The sequence below is a fragment of the Phoenix dactylifera genome, chromosome 18 (assembly GCF_051530095.1).
Source record: "Phoenix dactylifera cultivar Ajwa chromosome 18, Ajwa_hap1_PhDact_Kaust_v1.1, whole genome shotgun sequence".
In the NCBI taxonomy this organism is placed as follows: Eukaryota; Viridiplantae; Streptophyta; class Magnoliopsida; order Arecales; family Arecaceae; genus Phoenix; species Phoenix dactylifera.
In genome coordinates this window covers 6,539,804-6,562,656 of record NC_143207.1, presented here as the reverse complement: position 1 = coordinate 6,562,656, position 22,853 = coordinate 6,539,804, and positions in this window count along the sequence as shown.

Genomic DNA, 22,853 nt, shown 5'->3' with positions numbered 1-22,853 from the left:
CTTTGGGTCGACCCTCTCAGTGTTTGGGTCGACTCAAACTTGGGTCAACTCAACTTCCTCTTTGGTCGACCCTCTCAGTGTTTCCAGAGAACTGTTTTCTTGAGGCTTGAGAGGCTTGAGGTTTGGGTCGACTCATGCTTTCCTTGGGTCGACCCAACTACTGTTCATCCGTGCCATTTTTGCAGAAGTGTGCCAGATGCTTTCTTGATGTGCCGGGATCGACCCAATCAACCTTGGGGTCGACTCAAACCACACTTTGCTGCAACTCAAGGTTAGATTCATCCATATAAACAATAAAATGCATCTTTATATAATTATACGAATATACTGAGAGTAACAGACTTATAAATGAAGTATCGAATTAACTTGTAGCATACTCTTAATTATTGTATTAATCATCAAAATACCACTATCATCCTCAGAAGTCAATAGGAAATATGGCCACTTTGATTACTAGCCAACGGCATATTTTGGAAGATGTGAGAAAACTTTAATTAGAGATTCGAGTACTTGGCTCAGGGACTCAATTGGCTTATATGCAGGTTCAACCAACACTTATAGAGAGGATTAAGACAGCCCAGGGTAATGACCAACAGTTATTGAAGATTCGGAAGTCAGTAGAAGTAAGAGATATATCTGAATTCAAGATACATGAGGACGGATCTTTGAGGTATCGGAATAGAATTTGTGCACCTATGGATTTAGAAATTAAATAGGAAATTCTTAAAGAAGCCCATCAGTCTAGATATATAGTACACCTGGGAGGAACCAAGATGTATAGAGATTTAAAGAAATTGTATTGGTGGAACAACATGAAAAGAGAAATTGCTCAATTTGTAGCAAAATATTTAGTATGTCAGCAGGTTAAAGCTGAACACCAAAGACCAACAGGGCCACTTCAGCCTCTTGATGCTCCAATATGAAAGTGGGAACAAATTTCCATGGACTTTGTAACAGGACTGCCAAAGAATCCCAGTTCTAATGATGCCGTTTGGGTGATAGTGGATAGGCTAACAAAATCGGCACACTTTTACCTATCAAAGTTGGACTCGATCTGGAAAGGCTAGCTAAACTATACATTAAAGAGATTGTGAGACTGCACGGTATTCCAGTATCCATTATATCTGATCAAGTACTAGATTTGTATCACAATTTTGGAAAAGCTTGCATAAGGCTTCGGGGACAAAGTTATGTTTTAGTACTGCCTTTCACCCTCAGACCGATGGTCAGTCTGAGAGGACCAATCAGATTCTCGAGGACATGTTGAGAGCTTGCGTTATAGATATGAAGGGTTCTTGGGATGAGCATCTACCTTTGATAGAATTTGCATATAACAACGGTTATCAGAGTAGCATACAGATGGCGCCTTATGAAGCCTTATACGGAAGAAAATGTCGTTCACCAATTTGTTGGGATGATATTGGTGAACGAAGATTGTTGGGCCCTAAACTTGTACAACAAACAGTTGAGAAAATTCTGCTAATCAGAGATTGTCTACGGATTGCACAAAGTAGACAGAAGAGTTATGCGGATAATAGAAGACGAGAATTAGAATTTCAAGTTGGTGACTATGTATTTCTTAAAATATCACCTACAAAGGGAGTTTCAAGATTCGGTATTCGAGAAAAATTGAATCCCAGATTTATTGGTCCGTTCGAGATCTTGGAAAGAATTGGTAAGGTGGCTTATAGACTTGCCCTGCCACCTTCTCTGGCTGGTGTACACGATGTTTTCCATGTCTTGATGTTGAAGAAATATATACCAGATCCAAGTAATGTCACAGAGCTTGAGCCAGTTAGAGAAGATCTATCATATAATGAGCATCCAGTGCGGATAGTAGACAGAAAGGATCATGTTTTGAGACATCGTGTTATACCTTATGTCAAGGTGCAGTGGAGCCATCATTCAGAAAGAGAAGCTACCTGAAAACTGGAAGATGAGATGAAGCAGAAATACTCTCAACTTTTTGAAACTGTAGGTACGCAAATTTTGAGGACGAATTTTTTTTTTTAGGAGGAGGGATGTGAGACCCTGGAACTGGGCCCGGTCCACTTGACTGTTCCAGTCCGAAGCCTTGGCCTCATGTGCAACGCACGTGAGGTAGCGGGATGGATTCCTTCCATCCCGAAGAAGAAGGAAGCCCTGTTTTTAGGGCTTCTTCCTCCTTCCTTTGAGGCCACCCGAGGTAGCCGCTGTGCCCAAGTTTCCCTTGGGTTGGAGCTTCTTCTTCTTCTTCGTGTTGCCGCCGAAAGAGAGAGGGAGAGAGAGGGCCATTGGGTCGGTCTTCTTCGGTACGGGGGTCTTCTTCTTCCTTGCCGCCCGAGAGGAAGAAAGCTGTTGGACTTTCGTCGGGGCTATAAGAAACAAATCTCCATGATCCTTGGGTGCCCCTTTTTAGCTACAGCCAATGCGAGTATAAATTGTAGAACTGGGGTGATGAATATATCTTTTGGGAATATAAAGGTCAAGTTAAATATATTTCGTGCCTCTGATCAACCCGCAAAGAAAGTTGAGTGCTTCCTAATAGATAAAATAGACGATCTTGTATAAGAAACCCTTTCCTATATTTTGGCAGATGACCCTTTGAAAACATGCTTGGCCCATTTTGACTTTGATATAGAAAAGGCCATAGCAGCAGTCAACTCTGTGCCCGACAATCAGTTTTCCACAAATTTTCTTCCTTGGAGAACTCGGCATGAACCCAGTATGATTTGATAAGGATGCGCTACGTCTGGCTGAAGACATTAAACTTAGCGCTTGTTGGGCGGCAACCCAATTTTTGTAGGTCATTTTTGCATTGCTTTTATTGCAAGATCCCTCATATTACTGATGCAACTAAGGTAAAATGCTTCTATCCTTCATATGCATCATATCTTCGTCCACAATTAAAAAATATATAAAAAAATAATAATAATAAAATAAAAAAATAATAATATAATATTTAAAAAAATATTGAGGATAATGCCTGATCTAGGTTGGGAGGTATAGGATTCGAATTTTTGAAGAAAGTTTTAGTCTTTTTAAATAAGTTTATCTCAAAAAAAAAACCTAATTTCTATGCTTTAGTGCTGAAATGATAAACACACAAAGTATATAAAATCTAAAAAGCCCAATGACCAGTCAGAAGTAAGTCAATTTGAGTTCTTTTTATTAAAAGTTCTTTTAGTAAGTTGTAAGATAATTTTTACTTTGGAATTTCACAACACATATGGCCTGCACTTCTAAGGGTTAGGTTCAACATAATGTTGATTAAGTTTGGTAGCAACCTTGAGTCCTGATGAATCATACCTATCTAATTCACTATTATCCCATATTTATTAAAAAAAGAAAAAAAAGAAAAAAGAAAGAAGTGAATTTAGTCAGGTACATCGAAAAGGGCTACCTATTGTCAAAGGTCAGTGGGCTTGTGATGATGAACCCGAGCATAGGTCCGTAGGGGAGTCTTGATGCCCAACACCTTATGCCATCTGGTGTGAGAGTTGTCGACTAAATGCTCGCTACATGGAGGAATCATTATAAGAGTAAAAGAGCATAATTTATTTATAAATAAAAAAATATAAATTAAAAAAAGAAAAAAAATAGCGAAAGAGAAAATAATATTGACCTTGACGATAGTATGAAAGCCGTCGTTGTAAAAATTCGAGTAAACTGGAATATTACAGATAAAGCCCATGAGGTATTAAAGTAAACATCCACAACTCTCGAAATCCTGCAAGATATGATGATTTTGAATCAGTGATTAGGTCTTATCTGACCAATTCTTGGAAACTACTAGCTTTAGCAGTATTTTGGGAATCTAAAGTCTTAGCTTATGTATGGCCCAGATATCACCGAGCACCCAAGTATAAATAAGTCTTACAACTCTTTAACGGAAACTTAATAACTTCAACTTAAGTTGCATACTGACTTAGGATTTGGGCTGACTTAGTAATTAAAACTTTGTGTGCTTTTGAAATTTTTAGCACTTATGCATTTGAAATTAGATTTTATAAAGTAATAAAACAAATTTTTTTAAGTAGAGACAAGCAGTTTGTGGGTATCTGAGCCGAAAATCCTCACGAGACAAAATTCGTCCACTAGGGCCACCTAGAGGTTTAAAGCCTTATTGCATACGGTAAATGCAATCGCGATTCATGCAAAAGTGAGTTAGTTTTTATTTTGCTTGAGGACTAGCAAAATGTAGGTTGTGGGGTGTGATAAGTGCTAAATAATGCATAAATTAACATCTTATTCACAGCACTTATCATTATTTTAATTCACATATTTTGTAAATTCAACTAAAAAAATGTGTTACCTTCATCATTGCATTTTAATAAATTATTAAAGGTAATTCGAGTTTTACTTATTTATTTACTGATTGAGCCTTATGAATACAGGTCGAGTCAAACTTATTTAGGATGAGCCCTAAACCCAAATCTATTGAGCTCAAACTTTCCCTCGCATCCGTATCATCTTCCCATCGCTTCTTCATCACAGATCCACGTCCGAGTTTCTTCCACGTCATTCCTTCCCTTCCCATTCAAAGCTCCCAACTCATCTCCCTATCCCGTAAGCATTTCAAACAGAGCCATCCTCCGTGGGATAAACTCAAATCCCAGCACCCTTATCTTTCTCCACGTCCGTTCCAGCTCCTCTGTTTCATGCAGCCGTAAGCTTGAATCCAGCCATTCACTTGGGTAGTTTCACGTCCACTGTCCGCGATCCAAGGCCTCCTCCATCGACACGGGATAAGCTCTAAATCCAACTGCATCATCCTCTGTTCTGCACCTCACGAATCAGTTTCTCATCCCATGAAGCATCTCAGTCTGTGTTCATTCCGTTTGCATGTCGTTCGAAACCCATCTTGTTCAAACTCCCAGCTCTCGTATCCCATTTCAAATCCAACCTTCACCAAATCCAGCGTCTTCAACCAACCCATCCTCATCCTCCCACGTCCAGATCCTCCTCCCTTTCATCCTCATCCTTCCCACGCTCACATCCAAACTTCCCACAAAATAGAGTCCAGCTTTCCCAATGTCCTGAGTTCATCTCGCGTCCGAATTCCTCTGCATCCAGCTCCCCTGTTCCGAGATCCTCCTTATCCCACGGATCAACCATCAGCCGAAGCATCCCAACGTCCCATGTTCTTCTCCGTCATGTTATCTTCACCTCCCGAATCAAGCTAATCTTCCTTCAGTTTGCAGCTTCCATCATCCACAGGATAAGCTCCAATCTCAGCATCCCGTGCGATGGTTCCCAGCAAATCTTCAATGCCTTAACCTCCTAAACCAATCCAGTCATCCCGCTCCTATCCGTGGATGAATTCAAGCCTAGACCCTGCTCCACGTCTGCCCATTCGCATGCAATTCTCTCAACGTCCACGATCTCCCCCTACTTCGGAACAGAGATGGGATCTTCTGCATCCTGGGATCTTCTGCATCCTAGGATCAATCGAGATTCCTCCCAACATTTCCTGCTTTCCGCGATGCACTCCACGCGTCTCAACTCGTGTCCGGATATCTCGTGTCCAGTCGGGATGAGCATCACGAATGGGTCTCAGCCTTTCTCCGAAGCATTTCAGTTCATCCAACGCTCTCCACATCTTCCCCTACTTCGGAACAAACTCCCAGTTCACCTTATCTTCACCCACGGATAAACTCTCCCTCTCAGCTTCATCCAGCTTCTCCTCCACGTTCCGGATTAGATCACATCTCCCAGCTTGCGATCATCCTTATCCCAGTAGCTTCTTCTCTCCCACTACATCCACGTCACCAGCAAATCCAAACATTCCCTACTTCAAAATAGAGTCCGGATTGTTAGCAATATATCATATAAATAAACAATAAATCTATTAATTCAATTAATGGAAAATCTTAAAGGGAATAATATACATGCATATTATTCGGCATCCAAATAATTCTATTTTAATGCAAAATAAATCTATTCTATCACAAAATAAATCTATGCATTTAATAAATTTATATTATAAAAATTCAAATCCTACAAATCTACTAATATTAAATTAAAAATAAAAGTAGAAGAAAGTAGCCTGATTGAAGGCAGGTCGAAGCGCGTAGACGCTGTCCCAAAGAAGTATTTGCCCCCACGTACGGGTCACCCGACAATCCTTCTCGGAGATACGACGACCCTACAACTTCTTCTTCGGCACATCTCGGAAGAAGTCAAAGCGAACCCGATCGGACTTGCAGATCCAGCAAAGAACGGAATGAAAAGAACTAAATAAACTGAATAAAAATGCAAAAATAAAATTTGGAAGTGGCTAAGAGGGAGAAGAATTTTTCCAGAATTTTTTCACTATTTTTTCTGAAATTTTTCGTGTTTCCAAAGAGATGAAATCAAGGGGTTTAAATAGGGGTCTTTACAGGGGCAATTTGGTCTTTTGCGGACGCGTTTTCAAACGCGTCCGTTCTCAAATGCGTAACGCCCGCTGGCGTTACCTTTTTCTCAAACGCGCACGCGGCCAAATTTCGGGCCGCGTGCGCATTTAAATTTTTCCTAACAATCCCCCACAAAAATTTAAATAATTTTAAAATCAAAATAAAATGCTGGATATCTTATATTATGTAATGGGTGTAGGTACCTTTCGGTTTGAACCTTCACTTAGTGACAATTGATTACAACTGTGGAGCCAAGGTGGTCTTAACCTTGAACCTCGGTCCATGGCTCAGATTAAATCAACAGCACACATAATATAGCCCGATCTGGGTTCTAAGCGGGTTGCGCTATTATGGCCATGCGCAGGTATCTATCATGTGCTTTTTAGGGAATCGCCCATTTTCCATAATCGCGGCCTCACGATTGCACATATAGGTGAGTCCTAATAAGGAAGCTAGCAAGGAAGCTCCTGCCTCTTGGGTCTCGGACTCATTAAGAGTTATACAAACGAACTCATCCTACCGCTTGCTTTTATGAGCACTAGCGCCATAGGGATGAGGAAAACAAGAAATAGTGCTCCTCTTAGTCACACTCCGGTTTGTTTCTACCCATTGAACCTTTTAAGGTTGGGTTCCCACCGTGGTGATCTATCTTTATGGGCTTAAGCCCCATCCCCCTTGACGACTCTAGAACCACTGTTCTGGATAAACCTTTTGTAAGCTGATCAGCCAAATTATTTTCTGATTTTACAAAATTCAAGGCAATAATATTATTTTTCAATTTATATCTTAATGATTTATGACGTACTTTTAAGTGCCTGTTCATTTTTAAATTGGCATTTTCTTGGTTGCACTTATCTATTGCAAATTTACAGTCACAATGTAAGGAGACAGGTGGTAAAGGTGACTCATCTACAGGAAGGTCTATTAGTAGATCTCTGAGGCACTCTGCCTCAGTGCTAGTAGTGTCTAAAGCGATCAGTTCAGACTCCATGGTACTCCTAGATATTAAGGTTTGTTTGGTGGATTTCCAAGACACAGCAGCACCTCCTAGGAGAAAGACGTATCCTGTGGTGGATTTAACATCTAAGGTATCGTTGATCCAGTTGGCATCACTATAACCTTCTAGAACAGTAGGAAACCCACTAAAGTGCAAACTATAGGACTTGGTACCCTTAAGATACCTAAGAATTCTCTCTAATGCTGTCCAGTGATCTCTATTTGGATTAATAGTATATCTACTAAGTCTATTTACAGCATATGCTATGTCTGGCATGGTGTAGTTTGTTAGGAATCCTAGTGAGCCTATGATTTGAGCATATAGGCTTTGAAGGACAGGAGTTCCTAAGTTCTTCTTAAGATGAGTAGAGGGATCAAATGGAGTAGAGACAGGCTCACAATCGGAATAATTAAATTTATTAAGTATCTTGTCAACATAATGACTTTGGGATAACTCAATACTTTTTGCACTTCTAATTATTTTGGTATTTAAAATTAAGTCAGCTTGTCCCAAGTCTTTCATATCAAACTTATGACTTAAAAATTATTTTACTTCATCAATTATCTGAAGATCTGTCTCAAAGATCAGTATATCATCTACATAAAGGCACAAGATCACAAATTTGTGTCCAACTCTCTTATGATATACACATTCATCTGTGCTATTGATTTCAAATCTAAATGTCATTATGGTTTCATCAAATTTCAAGTGCCATTGCTTGGGTGCTTGTTTAAGACCATAAAGAGATCTGACTAGTCTGCAAACTTTATTTTCTTGGCCTGGGATTTTAAATCCCTCTGGTTGGTCCATATAAATTTCTTCATTTAAGTCTCCATTTAGAAAAGCTGTCTTAACATCCATCTGATGAATCACTAATCTATGAATGGAGGCTAATGCTATAAGGACCCTAATAGTAGTTATCCTAGCTACAGGTGCATAAACATCAAAGAAATCTACCCCTGGTCTCTGAGTAAAGCCCTTGGCAACTAATCTAGCCTTAAATTTATCTACAGAGCCATCAGGCCTAAATTTCTTCTTAAAGATCTATTTGCACCCTATAGTTTTACAACCAGGAGGAAGATCAGTCAATTCCCAAGTATGATTTTGGATAATTGACTGCATCTCATTGTCCACAGCTTCTCTCCAAAAAGGTGCATCCAAGGATTTCATTGTGTCCTCAAAGGTAGTTGGTTATTGAACAACGTTCATAGGATGAACGATTGATCCCGCTTATGCCTCTTCCGCTGCATCTGAAAAAAAATTTAAATTTTCTGCGGCATGGGCGGGTTTCCAATAGTGGTATCAGACCCTCGGCTTCGTAGATTAAGGTTAGAATTAATTATTAACAGGCATGATAGATTTGAAATTTAAAAGGATATGTATGCTGAAATTTTTTGCATGCAAAATTTTTCAGGGTGGCTGATTTTTGTATGCTGATTTAGTGATAAATTGATGATTCTAATTGTATTGTTAATGGGATTACAAAGTTTAGAATCATGTTTAGCATGATCAGCAACCCATGTCATAAGATAATCAATTAGATTTCAGATCTGAAAATTATAATTGTTGCATGTGGTGTTGATCATTGGATTCAACCTTTTTGGTATCAATTGTAAAGACCTGCGATGTGATCTGCAATGTCATGTAATTTTTCAGATGCTTGCATGCATCTTATTTGATGTTTTGAGAGGCCTGCGTGCCTCCTAAAAGGGAATATAATTTATTATTAAATATTTGGTTGTATTTCTGTGATGTGATGTACGTCAACGATCAAGTCAAAGACAGTACATGAGATGAATGGCGAAAGTGAGCGGTTGATGGCAATTGGATCAAGAGTTGATCAGGGATCAAATCAAGAAGGCTTGGGACCAATTCAAGAGTTGAAGACCAACTGATCGATTGACGTGCATGTGCTTGTAATATGACCCAATTAGAATCCATGATCATCACCTATTTAAGGTTTAGTTTTATTTATTGCTGCAATTATAACTGCCTGTGATGTGCTATTTGCATGTGATGCGAATGTGAGCGGGATAGATAGGTTTACATGTGATGCAAACTAATAGACCAATCCATATGAGACCTAAACTAAAACCTCCTCAATCAACTCGAGAGTGAACCAACATGAGCGAGTCATATTAGATTAATTGATCTAATTGGTGTCTAGGAAAGCATGAAAGGTGGTTACTTAATTAAGACCTTACTCTCTGAGTAAGGAGAGCCTTCCACCTGCTTACCTGGCCAATTGTTTGACTACCTCTTATGAAGAGCTCAAGTTGCAAACACTAAGATCTGATTAACCGATATTAAGTCCATAGGTCTTCCACTGTAGTAGAGTTGCTAAGGTCTTTTGATGTTGACTTGTCTCAGCTGGACACAGTGGGCAAGTTGCATCGGTGGGCTGGACCTCTCTATAGACATGTGATGTTGTAGGAATAAAGATAGGGTTGGGCACCAATAACTGTTTGGTGAGGATCCAATGACAACTTTATTTCTACGGTTATACGGTGGGTCTGACTTAACTAAGGAATGGGACCAATAACTGTTAGGTGAGGTCTTTATGACTTAGAGACCAAGTAGCACTGCAACATGCTTGAGAAGTATTGTACAAGAGTTGTACACTCATCTATTTATGTGTCACCAAGAACTGTTAGGTGAGGTGGCATGTAAATCGATGGGACCGCAGTATCCACTAGAAATCCTAGTCATGTAGGATTTTCGTTTTTCTACCAGGGGAGTGTGAGGAATTCGAGAAAATAGTGGGAGGTACATTTGTTCTAAAAGATCCTAGAACAGATTAGGATCAAGTACAAAAGTCTAACTATAATCTTTACTCTCTGCAGATCATAATGTCAGCCTCAAACCCTTTGACCTGTATTCTTGAGACCAACTAATTGACCGGTACCAATTACAGAGACTGGCTTAGAAATCTCAAAATTGTTCTGAGTTGCAAGAAAATAGGCTATGTGCTCGACAATGATATCCTCACATTACCAGCACGTCCGACCGCTAATCAGCGTACGACGCATGAAAAGTCGACAGACGATGACATTAGGGTCACGTGCTACATCATGGCATCCATGTCCAATGAACTTCAATGCCAGCATGAGAATATGAAGACTGCTAGAGACATACTGGCACACCTGCAAGAGTTGTTTGGTGAGCAGAGTCGCACAGCTCGTTTTGAAGTGTCCAAGAGGCTCTTCAAAGCAAAGATGCGTGAGGGGCAGTCTGTCCATGATCACGGTCTGACTATGATCAAGGACCTGGAGGAGCTTGAGAAGCTCGGTATGAACATGCACAAGGAATTGCAAGTAGATCTGATCCTTCAATCCCTTCCTGATTCATTTGGATAGTTAATAGTAAACTACCACATGAATAAGATTGAATGCACTAAGACTGAACTATTAAACATGTTGGTAACTGCTGAGGGAGCTGAGGATGATAGTGTTATTTTGATGATTAACAAGCAATAATCGAGAGTATGTTATAAGTTAATTCGATACTTCATTTATAAGTCTGTTACTCTCAGTATATTTGTATAACAAGTTAAAGATGCATCTCATTGTTTACTTGGATGAATCTAACCTTGAGTTGCAGCAAAGTGTGGATTGAGTCGACCCCAAGGTTGATTGGGTCGACCCCGGCACATCAAGAAAGCATTGGGCACACTTCTGCAAAAATGGCACAGATGAACAATAAGTTGGGTCGACCCAAGGAAAGCATGAGTCGACTCAAACTTCAAGCTTCTCAACAACTCAGAAAATGGTTCTCTGGAAATACTGAGAGGGTCGACCCAAGATGAAGTTGAGTCGACCCAAGCTTGAGTCGACCCAAACCCTGAGAGGGTCGACCCAAAGGCAAGACAGAACAGATGACAGAAAAGGTTCTCTGGAAACCCTGAGAGGGTCGACCCAAGAAGAAGCTGAGTCGACCCAACTGAACCTTGAGTCGACCCAAAGAAATGTTGGGTCGACCCAAGTGAAGGAAGGCTGAATTGCAAGTTTCTATGGTTCTGAGAGGGTCGACCCAAGGAAAGTTTGAGTCGACCGAAGTGAAAGTTGGGTCAACCCAAGGACAGGTTGAGCCGACCCAAACACGGGCAGAAGCATAACGGCTAGTTCTGCAGAAGTACTTTTTGTCCTTCCAACAGTGAGTAACGGCTAGTTTTTGAATTCTAACCATTGGGGCTTGTCCAATGGATGAAGAAAACTATTTAAAGTGGCACTATTCATCAGAGAGAACATCCTTTCCAAAGAATATCAAAGTGTACACAAGAAAGAGAAAGTGCCCTAATCTTCTTCATCCAAGTGCTTCATTCAAGAGCCAAAAGAAAGTGGTTGAGCAGATTCAAAGAGTCATTAAGAGCTCCATCCACCCTTGAAGAGTGAAGCATCCTTGACAAAGAAGAGAGAAGTCACATCAAGCGATAACTATTCTCTAAACTCTTCATTGTAGATTATATTGTTATATTTGCTCATCTAGGAGCTTAAATCTTCTTTCTTTGTTTATTAAACTCCTTGTAAAGGTTAGTTGGTTAGCCCGCAAAACCAACGGAATAGGTTGATTGGTGAACCCGTAAAACCAATTGTAAAGGTTCGTTGGTGAGCCTGTAAAACCAACATAGGTTTTTGGTGAACCCGGAAAACCAAAGTGTAAAGGTTTTTGGATTGTGAGCCCGGAAAACAATCCAACTGTAATCCGCGGGATTATAGTGAATTCCCAAGGGGTCGCTTGGGGAGTGGACGTAGGTGCTAAGGAGAGCACCGAACCACTATACTTCTTGTTGTTTGTATTGTGATTTGTTTATTTCACTAACTCATCAATTAACATAAGTAAGATAGTTAAAATTAAGAGAAACCAATTCACCCCCCCCCCCCCCCTCTTGGCTTGTCACCTTGGGCAACAAGTGGTATCAGAGCAAGGTGCTCCAATAGTACTTATTGATCTCACAATCAAGAGTTAAAGATCATGACAACCCAAGTGGGATGTTCTATGAGTGAGGGACAATCCACAAATAGACCTCCTCTATTTAATGGCACAAACTACACATACTGAAAAGCTAGGATGAGGATATTCATTCAAGCTTTAGACTATGAATTATGGTACATCATTACTAGAGGACCTCACACACCCACACTTAATATAGAGGGCACTATCATACCCAAACCAGAAATAGATTGAAATGAAAGTGATAGAAGATTGGCACAGTTAAATGCAAAAACAATTAATGTACTTTACTGTTCATTAGATGTAAGTGAATTTAATAGAATATCTACTTGCATCTCCGCAAAAGAAATTTGGGACAAACTTGAGGTCACTCATGAAGGGACTAATCAAGTTAAGGAGTCAAAAATAAACATATTAGTACATAAGTATGAACTGTTTAAAATGGAATTCATTGAGTCCATAACTGATATGTTTACTCGTTTTACTGAAATTATAAATGGGCTTAAGAGTTTAGGAAAGTCTTATACTAACTCTGAATTGGTGCGAAAAATTCTCAGGTCTCTACCAAGAGTTTGGGAGGCCAAGGTAACTGCAATTCAGGAAGCTAAGGACCTCAACACATTGCAATTAGAGGAACTTCTAGGATCACTCATGACCCATGAGTTGACCATGAGGCAAAATTCAGAAGATGAGGTCAAGAGAAGAAAGCCCATTGCCTTAAAGTCTACCACCCCTAAACAACAAACTGAGTCGGAAGATTCAGATGATGATGAATTGGATGAAGAAGGAATGGCTATGCTTGGAAGAAAATTCAGAAAGTTTATGAGAGGTAAAAATAGATTTCATAAAAAGAAATCCTTCTTCAAAGGTAGCTCAAGCAAAGAAAAGGGTAAGGACAAAGAAAAGGAAAAAGAAACTCCTATTTGTTATGAGTGTAACAAACCCGGGCATTATAAGATAGATTGCCCAGAATTGAAATGGATAGCAAGAAAACTGAAAAAGAAGAACTTCATGGCTGAATGGAGTGAAAGTGAGGAGTCAAGTTCAGAAGAGGAAGATCATCAAGAGACGGCCCAAATGTGTCATATGGCCAATGACGATGAGGTAGATTTTGAACTTGAATGTGATTTTACTGTTGATGAATTACATGATGCATTTTTATAACTAATGGAAGAACATAAAAAAACTAATCAATAAAAATAAAGTTCTAAAAGAAGAAAATCGATCTCTTATCAAAGATAAGTTAAAACTATCTCATAACTATGAAACATTAAGTAGGAAACTCACAAATGAAACCAAGAATCTAATTGCTGAAAATGTCAAGTTAAAAGAAGATGCTGAAAAATATAAATCCTTAGTAGATAAGTTTACACTTAGTTCAACCAAATTAAATATGATTCTTGATAATCAAAAAGCTGTATATGATAAGGCTGGATTAGGTTATAAAACAAATAGAAAACAAAAATACTTAAAGAACATTTTTGTTAAAGCTAAAATGAAAATATTACTTGACATTGCTGCAATAAATTAGGACATAAAGCATATGAATGTAACTATAGAAGGTCCAGTCAAAACAAATTGAGTAATAATCATAAGATTAAATTCAAGAAAGTTTGGGTTCCAAAAGGAATATCAAGTACTAACCCTAAAGGACCCAACATAGTTTGGGTACCTAAAGCTCTTTCTTGATCTTTATTGCAGGGGTGTCTTGTAGCTAATAAAGAGGAAAAACGATGGTATCTAGATAGCGGTTGTTCAAGACACATGACCGGTGACGTAGACCAATTTGTCACCTTGGAATCTAAGAAGGGTGGAGTAGTAACTTATGGAGACAATGGTAAAGGGTATATCATTGGAAAGGGTAAAATTTTCATTACTCCATCTATTTTCATAGAAAATGTCTTATTAGTTAAGGGTTTGAAACATAATCTACTTAGCATAAGTCAATTTTGTGATAAAGAATTTAAAGTCACATTTGAAGCATCAGTATGCATAATCACAAATCCTAAAGACAATAGCATTGTACTTGTAGGACAAAGGCAAAGAAATATTTACATGGTAGATCTTCATGATTTAAGCAAGAAAAATGGATTATGCTTAATTACTAATGAAGAAAAGAAAAATGAAACAAGTTGGCTTTGGCATCGTAGACTAGGACATGCTAGTATGGAATTAATATCAAAACTAGTCAATAAGAAATTAATAAAAGATGTGCCAAAGTTGATTTTTGAAAAGGACAAAATCTGTGGACCATGCTCATTAGGAAAACAAACTAAATCATCATTCAAATCAAAGAATATAGTATCAACAACTAGGCCTTTTGAACTCACACACATGGATCTATTTGGACCCACTAGAACTGCGAGTCTAGGAGGGAAGAAGTATGGACTAGTTATTGTAGATGATTTTTCAAGATATACATGAGTTTCATTTCTGGCACATAAGAATGAAGCATTTTCAGAATTCTTGAAACTTTATAATAATATCATAAATGAAAAGAAGCTCACCTTAATAACAATTCGAAGTGATCATGGCACTGAATTTGAAAATCAACACTTTGAAGAATTTTGTAATAAAAGTGGTATTTCACATCAATTTTCAGCACCTAGAATGCCTCAACAAAATGGGATTGTTGAAAGAAAAAACAGGACATTGGCAGAAATGGCACGCACAATGTTGTGCGAGTCAAATCTTTCAAAGTACTTTTGGGCTGAAGCTATAAGCACTGCTTGCCATATTCTAAATCGGGTTTTAATACGACCAATAACCAAGAAAACTCCTTATGAACTTTGGAAAAATAAGAAACCAACTGCTAAATATCTTAGAGTATTTGGATGTAAATGTTTCATTTTAAACAATGGCAAGGAGGATTTAAGTAAATTTGATGCCAAGTCAGATGAAGGTATCTTCTTAGGATACTCCATATCTAGCAGGGCATACAGAGTATTCAATAAAAGAACCCTTGTAGTCGAAGAGTCAGTTAATATCATATTTGATGAGTCTGATAGTGAGTCTGCTAGGAAAGAAAATATTCTTGATGATGATACAGGAATTATCGACTTTGAAAAGTTGAATATTGATGACGTGCTAATTCAAGATAAGGGAGATGATTGCGTGCCACCACAATCTCAAAACTTGCTAAAGGAATGGAGGTATGCATATGGACACCCTAAAGACTTAATCATTGGTGATCCATCTCAAGGGGTAAGAACTCGATCCTCTCTTAGAAATTTAAATGATTATCTTGCTTTTGTTTCACAATTAGAACCTAAGACTTATGAAGAAGCTGAAAAAGATACTAATTGGATAAATGCCATGCAAGAAGAATTAAATCAATTCAAAAGAAGTAATGTATGGACATTAACTGAAAGACCAAAGCATAACTCTGTAATTGGAACAAAATGGATCTTTAGAAATAAATTAGATGAAAATGGGTTAGTTATAAGAAATAAAGCTAAACTTGTAGCTAAAGGATACAATCAAGAAGAAGGGATAGATTTTGATGAAACATTTGCTCCTGTAGCTAGATTACAGGCTATTAGATTACTTCTAGCATTTGCATGTTTCATGAATTTCAAATTGTATCAAATGGATGTAAAAAGTGCATTCTTAAATGGGTTTATAGAGGAAGAAGTATATGTAGAGCAACCTCCTGGTTTTGAGAATCATGAATTGCCAAATCATGTGTTTATACTACATAAGGCATTATATGGATTGAAGCAAGCACCTAGGGCTTGGTATGATCGATTAAGCAAATTTCTACTAAATAATGAATTTAGTAGAGAAAATGTAGATAAAACACTGTTTCTCAAAAGAAAGAACGAAAATCTATTAGTGGTACAAATATATGTAGATGACATAATCTTTGGTGCCACAAATGATACTCTTTGCAAAGAATTTGCTGATCTAATGCATGGAGAATTCGAAATGAGTTTGATGGGAGAACTAAGTTTCTTTCTAGGATTACAAATCAAACAAACTAAAGAAGGTATTTTCATTCATCAAACTAAGTATACAAAGGAAATACTAAAGAAGTTTGGGAATGAAAATCATAAGGGAGTAGGCACTCCAATGAATCCTACTAGTAAGCTAGACAAAGATGAAAAAGGGAAGAGTATTGATATTAAGCTTTATAGAGGACTAATTGGATCCTTGCTCTACCTTACTGCTAGTAGATCAGACATCGTATTTAGTGTAGGAATATGTGCTAGATACCAATCAGATCCTAAGGAGTCACATTTAAGTATTGTTAAAAGAATCCTTAGATATTTAAGAGGAACTACGAACATAGGATTATGGTACTCAAGAGACTCCTGTTTAGATTTGCTTGCATACTCAGATGCTGATTTTGCTGGATATAAATTAGATAGGAAGAGCACTAGTGGAACATGTCAATTCTTAGGAAACAACTTAGTATCTTGGTTTAGCAAAAAGCAGAATTCAGTGGCACTGTCAACAGCTGAAGCTGAATATATAGCTGCTGGTAGTTGTTGTGCTCAAGTACTATGGCTTAAGCAACAACTAGAGGACTATGGAGTTAAGCTAGATAATATTCCTATTAAGTGTGATAATACTAGTGCCATCAACCTAAAGCCAAACACATAGAAATAAGATACCATTTTATTAGGGATCATGTGCAAAATGGAAACATATGTATTGAGCATATATGTACTGAAAAATAATTAGCCGACATATTCACAAAATCCTTGAGTGAAGATAGATTCTGCACGCTAAGGAGGGAATTAGGCATATGTGATCCTTTTTATTGAAGAGACATAAAAGGGAGCAAGCAGTCTCATGATACATTCCTCCCATTTCTAAAAATCCATGAAACATGAGTCAAACTTGTCATCTATAGATTTCCAACTCACGTATCATTGTCCCAGAAAGAATTCATAAGGATTGGAAACAAGGAAAATTTTTAGAAGCAAAAAGGAAGAGAAAGGAAAAAATTCTGAACTTGGGTCGACCCAACCCAGAATTGGGTCGACCCAACGTTGAGTCGACCCAAGAAAATTCTTGAGTCGACCCAACGTCGGAATCCCACTGTTAAAAGGGGGACCCGAGAGCTTTTTTAGGGCACTGTTTGCCCTTGTCCTCTTCTGAAAACTCTATTCCCCACACTCCAAACTCCTCCAATCAACTCCAAACGCTAGATTACTTCAAGATCTTGGAGAAATGGGACCCAAAAGAGCCGTAGCCAAGAGATCCGGGAGAGTGTCACGGATCCAACGTGAGGAAAGAGAAGCTACGGAGCCATCTACAGTGTCTCCACAACGTGAGGCACGTGCAGAGCCACCTCCTCCTCCTTCCCCCTCAGTACAACTTGCAAGCTTTGCGGGGAGACCGGTTACAACGGGGAGAAGGATCCATTCCGAGTTCTTTGATCAAGAAGGGTTCCGTTTGAGGGAATGGATCCAAAGGCAAGGTTGGGAGTATCTCTGCTCCCTAGATGTGATGATCTACCCCGGACTAGTTCGGGAGTTCTATGCCTTCCTCAAAACTGGGATGGGAGGGCTCATTTTGGAAGTTCGAGGAGTTAGGGTTCGAGTTTCCGAGGAGAGTTTGAGTGAGTTGCTTCATCTCCCCTGCGAAGGAGCCACTTCAGAAAAGCCTGAAAATAAGATGAGAGCCCTGCAGTTGATAATGGAGAATGAAGACTTCGACTTTTCGGAGAAGGTAATAGCAAGCTCTCTTTCTGCAGAAATGAGGTTATTGCTCAGCATCATAAATAGGATTTTATTTCCGAAGAGCGAGAGATTCGATCTCATCACAGAGCGAGATCTAGTAGTGATGGAGCATATTATTCAGGGTATTCCTCTGAATCTCCCGGCCATGATCCTGAGGCAGATGAGGAAGGTGATCTGCAACTCCAGAGTATCCCTGCCTTATGGTATGATACTCACCTTGATCTTCCGACAGCACGACATATCTGTCGAGGGGGAGATCTCCAGGCAGCTACTTCATACTGATACATACACTGCACGATCACTTATACGCATGGGCTATGAGAAAGTGAACGGGCAGTGGGTTCATACTGGAGCAGGGATTCAGGGTGATGCACCAGAGGGTGATGCACCAGATATTGGAGACCCTATCCCTGAGGATGAGGAGCATATGGATCATCCTACTGCACCTTCAGAGGCTGGACCATCGTCATCTGTTCCTGCGGGAGACACAGATGAGTTCTGGAGTAGGATGACTGAGCTTATGTCAGCTCAGGCGAGGACTATCACTGATGGGCTGACGAGCCGACTAGATATCATGTCTGCTGAGATCAGTGATCTGAGGGAGCAGATAGGAGCTCTACGGAGAGAGAGAGCGACCCATGGACCATCTGTGCCACAGGCTGCTGAGTCAGAGATTTCGGCACAGAGTCATCCAGCTCATCGTGCTCCACGACAAACTCAGTCTCACCAGGCTCGACCTCCCCTCGCCACGTACACTAGGAGGATGAGGACTAGATCCCAGCCATTAGATACTCCCTAGGCTGATATTAGTATTTCTGTTTAGAGCCTAGGATAGGTATCTAGTTCTCATATGTATTTTGTGTTGATCATGTACTTTGAACTTTGATTGAGGAACATTGTATTTGCTTTTGTTTTTGGCATGATTGTACTAAAATGTTCCTATTTTGATCAATGAAGTTTGAATGTTTGTTATTTATTGTGTCTATTCCCATGCACCTATTTGATAATAATAAAAAGGGGAAGAAGTAAAGAAAGAGAAATAAGTTGTGTAAGAAAAGAGAAATAACTTGTAAAATAAATTGAAAATTATAATGGGAAAGCATATACATTTTAGGGGGAGCAATTTGTAACAATGAGAATGATCAAATCTAAAATTTTTATTAAATTTCAGAATTTGGCAAATAGAATTTCAGAATTTGGCACGCACCTTTCACACCTTGATACATAACCTGAAACTCATGCTTTATCTCGAATTTTTGGAGTTTCATCTTTAATGAAATATAAATGAAAGGGGGAGCAATTCAAAAAGTTAAATTGAAAACATTTGAATGATATAGGGGGAGACTTCACTCTCATATTTGAAAAGCTGAAATTCAGCAACTTGAGCCCTTTTAAAACTGATTATAAGACAAGTATCAATAGGCTCATACTCTATATTTTGTAATCATCAAAAAGAGGGAGATTGAGGATGATAGTGTTATTTTGATGATTAATAAGCAATAATCGAGAGTATGTTATAAGTTAATTCGATACTTCATTTATAAGTCTGTTACTCTCAGTATATTTGTATAACAAGTTAAAGATGCATTTCATTGTTTACTTGGATGAATCTAACCTTGAGTTGCAGCAAAGTGTAGATTGAGTCGACCCCAAGGTTGATTGGGTCGACCCCAGTACATCAAGAAAGCATTTGGCACACTTCTGCAAAAATGGCACAGATGAACAGTAAGTTGGGTCGACCCAAGGAAAGCATGAGTCGACCCAAACTTCAAGCTTCTCAACAACTCAGAAAATGGTTCTCTGGAAATACTGAGAGGGTCGACCCAAGATGAAGTTGAGTCGACCCAAGCTTGAGTCGACCCAAACCCTGAGAGGGTCAACCCAAAGGCAAGACAGAATAGATGACAGAAAAGGTTCTCTGGAAACCCTGAGAGGGTCGACCCAAGAAAAAGCTGAGTCGACCCAACTGAACCTTGAGTCGACTCAAAGAAATGTTGGGTCGACCCAAGTGAAGGAAGGCTGAATTGTAAGTTTCTGTGGTTCTGAGAGGGTCGACCTAAGAAAAGTTTGAGTCGACCCAAGTGAAAGTTGGGTCGACCCAAGGACAGGTTGAGCCGACCCAAACATGGGCAGAAGCATAACGGCTAGTTCTGCAGAAGTACTTTTTGTCCTTCCAACAGTGAGTAACGGCTAGTTTTTGAATTCTAACCATTGGGGCTTGTCCAATGGATGAAGAAAACTATTTAAAGTGGCACTATTCATCAGAGAGAATATCCTTTCCAAAGAATATCAAAGTGTACACAAGAAAGAGAAAGTGCCCTAATCTTCTTCATCCAAGTGCTTCATTCAAGAGTCAAAAGAAAGTGGTTGAACAGATTCAAAGAGTCATTAAGAGCTCCATCCACCCTTGAAGAGTGAAGCATCCTTGACAAAGAAGAGAGAAGTCACATCAAGCGATAACTATTCTCTAAACTCTTCTTTGTAGATTATATTGTTATATTTGCTCATTTAGGAGCTTAAATCTTCTTTCTTTGTTTATTAAACTCCTTGTAAAGGTTAGTTGGTTAGCCCGCAGAACCAACGGAATAGGTTGATTGGTGAACCCGTAAAACCAATTGTAAAGGTTCGTTGGTGAGCCCGTAAAACCAATATAGGTTCGCTGGTGAGCCCGTAAAACCAACATAGGTTTTTGGTGAACCCGGAAAATCAAAATGTAAATGTTTTTGGATTGTGAGCCCGGAAAACAATCCAACTGTAATCCGCGGGATTATAGTGAATTTCCAAGGGGTCGCTTGGGGAGTGGACGTAGGTGCTAAGGAGAGCACCGAACCACTATACTTCTTGTTGTTTGTATTTTGATTTGTTTATTTTACTAACTCATCAATTAACATAAGTAAGATAGTTAAAATTAAGAGAAACCAATTCACCCCCCCCTCTTGGCTTGTCACCTTGGGCAACAGGAGCCTTGAAAGGTTCAAGGGGCAATGTCCTTGCTGCTGAGTTGACTTCTGGTTCTAAGAGAAAGTCTACTTGGAAGAAAAAGAAGCCTGTAAAGAAGCAGAAGAAAGACAAGAAGCCAAAAAAGGAAGTTCAAAAGAAAAAGGCTAATGACAAAGGAAAATGTTTCCACTGCAATGTCAATGGCGAAGAGGAACTGTCCTTCATACCTCGAGAGCCTGAAGAACAAGAAGGCAGACACACCTTCAGAAGTTATGCTAGACTTGCTCGTAATTGAAACTAACCTTATGGTTTTCTCTACTTCTAGTTGGGTTATAGATTCTGGTTCTAGTGCTCATTTGTGCACTACCATGCAGGGTCTAAAGAAAAGTAGAAGGCTGGCGGAAGGTGCGGTAACCCTTCGGATTGGCAACGGGACAAAAGTTGCTACTGTGACTGTGGGCACCTACCCTCTGTGACTACCATCTAATTTTAGTTTATTACTTAGAGACTGTTATTATGTACCTGCTGCTAGCAGAAATTTGATTTCTGTTTCATGTCTAGCATAGGAAGGTCATATTTTTACATTTGACAAAGACTGTTGTTCTATTTATTTCAGAAATAAAATAGTCGCACGTGGTTTTATGATTGACAGTCTCTATCATTTGCATATAGATGTATCTATAAATGTGTCTGAGCAAGAAGTGAGTGCCAAAGGATCCAAGAGATTCAGGGATGAGATAAACCAAAAGTATTTGTGGCACCTCAGGCTTGGCCATATTGAAGATGACAGAATGAATAAAATGAATAAAGATGGGCTTCTCGGCTCATTGACTTCTGAGTCATATCCAGTTTGCGAGTCCTATATTCAAGAAAAAATGGTTAGATTGCCCTTTGTAGGACATGGGAAGAGGACCACTGAAATACTTACCCTGGTACATACAGATGTATGTGGCACATTCGATGTGCTAGCCAGGGAACGTTATTCATACTTTATTACCTTTACCGATGATTATTCACGGTATGGGTATGTGTATCTTATGAGACACAAATCTGAATCTTTTGAAAAGTTCAAAGAGTTCAGAAATGAAGTAGAAAAATAAACTGAAAAATTCCTTAAAGCTCTTCGATCAGATCGAGGAGGAGAATACCTTAGTGGAAAATTTCGGGGCTATCTCAAAGAGAATGGCATAGTCTCACAATGGACTCCTCCGGGTACACCTCAACTCAACGGGGTGTCAGAGAATGTGCAAACAGCTTTTCTGAATGGATATCTTGATGAAGATATCTATATGGAGCAGCCTTTGGGTTTCACTTTCAGTGATGGAGATCACACTGCAAAGATCTATTTATGGACTAAAGCAAGCATCTCGGAGTTGGAATACTCATTTCAATGATGCAATCAAAATGTTTGATTTCATCAAGAACGAAGAGGAACCGTGTTTCTATAAGAAGGTTAGTGGGAGTGCTATCGTATTCCTCGTACTGTACGTGGACGACATCCTCCTGATAGGGAATGATATTCCCATGCTAACCTCGATCAAGGTCTGGTTGTTAAAAAAGTTCTCCATGAAAGACCTTGGGAAGCATCCTATATTTTGGGGATAAAGGTCTATAGAGATAGATCTAAAAGGATGCTTGGCCTATCACAGAAGATGTACATAGAGGAAGTGCTGAAAAGGTTCAGCATGGAAAACTCCAAAAGAGGTCTCTTACCCCTAAGGCATGGAATTCATCTCTCCAAGAAGATGTGTCTCAACACATATGAAGAGATTCAACGCATGAGCAAGATCCCTTATGCATCGGCAATAGGGAGCCTCATGTATGCCATGCTGTGTACACGACCTGATATAGCCCTTGCTGTGAGTGTCACTAGCAGATATCAGTCGAATCCAGGTGAAG